The sequence below is a fragment of the Oncorhynchus clarkii genome, chromosome 7, assembly GCF_045791955.1.
Source record: "Oncorhynchus clarkii lewisi isolate Uvic-CL-2024 chromosome 7, UVic_Ocla_1.0, whole genome shotgun sequence".
Taxonomy (NCBI): Eukaryota; Metazoa; Chordata; class Actinopteri; order Salmoniformes; family Salmonidae; genus Oncorhynchus; species Oncorhynchus clarkii.
Genome location: NC_092153.1, coordinates 21,455,678 through 21,460,742, shown reverse-complemented (window position 1 = coordinate 21,460,742; position 5,065 = coordinate 21,455,678).

Below are 5,065 nucleotides of genomic sequence, written 5' to 3'. Positions count from 1 at the left end.
CTTCCCATGTAGGTTCATGTGATAGACTTGTATTCCAACTTGTTAGGCAAAGTAAGTTTGCACTGCTGTTTCTCTTTCTCCATCTCTCTCTTCCACCACTCTCTCCCCCTCTGTCACTTTCTTCCTCTACCTCTTTCTGTATGGGTCTCTCTGTCACCTAGTGACACCTAGTTAAGGGCAGTTGGAGCTACTATAATTGTTTACACCTATCCATTTGATTGATCAGGGTTGACTTATAGCTAGATACCTCACTGTGATAGCTGTATAGCTAGCGACATGTAGATGACCAACACAAATTGTATTTGTCACATGCGCAGAATACAGTGAAATGCTTACTTACAAGCCCTTAACCAACAATGCAGTTTAAAGAAAATAAGAGATAAGAATAACAAATAATTAAAGTGCAGTAGTTAATAAAAATAGCATGGCTATATACAGGGGGTACCGGTACAGAGTCAATTTCAATGTGCGGGGGCACCGGTGTCGAGGTAATATGTACATGTAGGTATAGTTATTAAATTCGCTATGCATAGATAATAAACAAAGAGTAGCAGCAGCGTTCCGGGAGTGGGAGGGCAATACAAATAGTCTGGGTAGCAATTTGCTTAGCTGTTTAGGAGTCTTATGGCTTGGGGGTACAAGCTATTTAGATGCCTCTTGAATCTAGACTTGGCGCTCTGGTACCGCTTGCTGTGCGGTAGAAGAGAGAACAGGCTATGACTAGGGTGGCTGGAGTCTTTGGCTTTGACTGGAGTCTTTTTTTTTTCATCGCCTGGTATAGAGGTCCTGGATGGCAAGAAGCTTGGCCCCGGTGATGTACTGGGCCATAGGAACTACCCTCTGTAGTGCCTTGTGGACGGAGCCCAAGCAGTTGCCATACCAGGCAGTGATGCAACCCGTCAGGATGCTCTCGATGGTGCAGCTGTAAAACTTTTGAGGATCTGAGAACCCATGCTAAATCTTTTCAGTCTCCTGAGGGGGAATAGGTTTTGACGTGCCCTCTTCACGACTGTCTTGGTGTGCTTGTTTGTTAGTTTGTTGGTGATGTGGACGCCAAGGAACTTCAAGCTCTCATCCTGCTCCACTACATCCCTGTTGATGAGAATGGGTGCATGCTCGGTCCTCTTTTTCCTGTAGCCCACAATCATCTCCTTTGTCTTGATCACGTTGAGGGACAGGTTGTTGTCCTTGCACCACACGGTCAGGTCTCTGACCTCCTCCCTACATGCTGTCTCATCGTTGTCGGTGATCAGGCTGTTACGCACGCCTCTTGGAGGAAGGAACGCAACACCCTGCTACACGAAAGAGGTACAGTGCCTTGCGAAAGTATTCGGCCCCTTGAACTTTGCGACCTTTTGCCACATTTCAGGCTTCAAACATAAAGATATAAAACTGTATTCGGCCCCCAAGTCCGTCAAAAGCGCAGAGAGCATCATGAAGAACAAGGAACACACCAGGCAGGTCCGAGATACTGTTGTGAAGAAGTTTAAAGCCGGATTTGGATACAAAAAGATTTCCCAAGCTTTAAACATCCCAAGGAGCACTGTGCAAGCGATAATATTGAAATGGAAAGAGTATCAGACCACTGCAAATCTGCCAAGACCTGGCCGTCCCTCTAAACTTTCAGCTCATACAAGGAGAAGACTGATCAGAGATGCAGCCAAGAGGCCCATGATCACTCTGGATGAACTGCAGAGATCTACAGCTGAGGTGGGAGACTCTGTCCAGAGGACAACAATCAGTCGTATATTGCACAAATCTGGCCTTTATGGAAGAGTGTCAAGAAGAAAGCCATTTCTTAAAGACATCCATAAAAAGTGTTGTTTAAAGTTTGCCACAAGCCACCTGGGAGACACACCAAACATGTGGAAGAAGGTGCTCTGGTCAGATGAAACCAAAATTGAACTTTTTGGCAACAATGCAAAACGTTATGTTTGGCGTAAAAGCAACACAGCTGAACACACCATCCCCACTGTCAAACATGGTGGTGGCAGCATCATGGTTTGGACCTGCTTTTCTTCAGCAGGGACAGGGAAGATGGTTAAAATTGATGGGAAGATGGATGGAGCCAAATACAGGACCATTCTGGAAGAAAACCTGATGGAGTCTGCAAAAGACCTGAGACTGGGACGGAGATTTGTCTTCCAACAAGACAATGATCCAAAACATAAAGCAAAATCTACAATGGAATGGTTCAAAAATAAACATATCCAGGTGTTAGAATGGCCAAGTCAAAGTCCAGACCTGAATCCAATCGAGAATCTGTGGAAAGAACTGAAAACTGCTGTTCACAAATGCTCTCCATCCAACCTCACTGAGCTCGAGCTGTTTTGCAAGGAGGAATGGGAAAAAATTTCAGTCTCTTGATGTGCAAAACTGATAGAGACATACCCCAAGCGACTTACAGCTGTAATCGCAGCAAAAGGTGGCGCTACAAAGTATTAACTTAAGGGGGCTGAATAATTTTGCACGCCCAATTTTTCAGTTTTTGATTTGTTAAAAAAGTTTGAAATATCCAATAAATGTCGTTCCTCTTCATGATTGTGTCCCACTTGTTGATTCTTCACAAAAAAATACAGTTTTATATCTTATGTTTGAAGCCTGAAATGTGGCAAAAGGTCACAAAGTTCAAGGGGGCCGAATACTTTCGCAAGGCACTGTATGTGACTGTAGGTGCGGGTAAGGATGACAGAGGCAGAGAATATTACCATTAACAGGGAATTTATTCTTCCTTCACACGGTAATTTGGGGAAAAGGGGCTGGATGGAACCAAAGCAAAGAAAGTTCAATTTAAAGAGCCCCCTCTCCTACCTTAACTACCTTCCCACTACTTACTTATTCTTAACGCCACCTGGTGCGCTAACCAAAATACAGGGGGTGGTCCGCCCAGGTCTTACCTAGTGGGCATAGACAGAGTACATACTACTGCCCGCAGGCCTCTTGCCTAAACACTCCCAAGATGCCTTCCCCATCCCCACCGGGACCAAAAAATAATTACTAACGTAAAGTGAAAAATTTCAATAATCAAAAACACAGTCCTTTTGACATACACATACCTCTACAGGACCAGCTACAAAATACTTTACAACAAATTATACAGACCAACAACGAAACGCAAGACATACAAATAATAAGCTTTTATATATATAGCTTTTATACAGTTTTATATCTTTATGTTTGAAGCCTGAAATGTGGCAAAAGGTCGCAAAGTTCAAGGGGGCCGAATACTTTCGCAAGGCACTGTATATACAGTAACATAAGCTTGACATATCAACATTGGATATTTCCTCAGTCACAAAGATGACCTTGAAGAATGATAAAGAATTATTTTTTCCCCAATGAGGATACAAGTTTGTGTCATGGTGGTAAAAACTGAGGACAAAGGTGGAGGTATCAGGTGAAGGATAAGGCCATCGTTAAAAATATATATTTTTAAGTTAGTTGGTTGCTAGGTTATAATTTTGAAGTTAGTTGGTTGCTAGGTTATCATTTCGAAGTCAGTTGCTAGGTGCTAAAAGTTAAAGAAATATGAGAAATATATTTTAATAATTTAACCATACCGTCTAAACTTTCATATAAATCCCATATGTTGTCCCCCTTCCTTCCTTCCTTCCTTCCTTCCTTCCTTCCTTCCTTCCTTCCTTCCTTCCTTCCTTCCTTCCTTCCTTCCTTCCTTCCTTCCTTCCTTCCTTCCTTCCTTCCTTCCTTCCTTCCTTCCTTCCTTCCTCCTCTCTTTTTCCATCTCTCCCTCTATGTTTCTGCCTCATCTCTCTTGATCTCTCTTATGACCTCTCTAGGGAAGGTCATAGACGTGTTTGGGCATAGAGGGATCACGGTCTTAAAACACAGTCATTAATCCTGAACCAGGACGGAGCTGGATAGAGTTGATTATGTTCACAGCAAGGACATTCTTTCCTTATACTAAATAGACTTCCAGTACAGTGTTTACAAGAGCATTCAGCTGTTTACTGTTCATACAAGTGTTTTACACCATTACATGCCATAGACAGCAAATGATATCTGCATTAGCATAAAGAGCAGCAAGGAGGGCTTTCTTCAATGTGTGAACCAACTCCCTCATAGGATAAAAATAAACAGGTAAAGGTTTTGCGGCCAGGCGTAAAAGAGAGAAAGAGAGAGAGAGAGAGAGAGAGAGAGAGAGAGAGAGAGAGAGAGAGAGAGAGAGAGAGAGAGAGAGAGAGAGACCATAGCAGAGTCATATTCAGGTGCATGTGCACACATAGTGTAGTTAGACAGGCAGAAACACAGAGACGCAGTTGGTTGGGTTGAATGGGAACAAGTGTGAAGCCATGCACCATGGGTATAGAACGCTGACAGACTGCGTTGCCGGGTGGTGTGTTTGTGTTTCCACATGTCCCCAGGAGACCTGTGTTTCAACAGCTAACCTTTTGTTTGCACACCAAACAAGATATCATGTCAATAGAAACACAATGGTCGTCTATTTTCTCTGGTTTATAACTATGGACTTTTGAACCATACAGTATAAAATTATGCAGAGACAACACTTTTGACATGGAATTTACTTTGATTAAAACATCTCTATACAGAGTATGTCAGTTCACAAAAGGGTGAATTGGAAAGCATAAACACAGTAATACATGCAAATAAACCACTGTGACATAAATAAATGATTGACTAAATGTATGTACACCATTTACAGTACATGAGAGTTGGGACACAATATAACATCTTCAGCATATTAAAACGTAAAATGATGTAACTTTTATATTAACATTTTTTATTAATTAACAGTGACAAGTCATTGTCTATTTGTCGGAGAGAGGGAGGTTGTAATACAAACCATTTCATGCCAGAAACACTAGGATTTTACATGCAAAGCCAAGGTCAGTAAGGAATCTTAATCTACTGTATAACAACTCATATCCACATGCAACATTCAGAAGCATTTCCTCATTGAAGGGTTGGGTGAACTGTTTATTGGTAGGCTAATTGTTAGCAATTTATTTGATTGGTAGGGTGTACATACAACAGTAGAGGCATGACTGAGTAGAGTCTGAAAGAGAACCCTTCTCCCTTCTGTTGG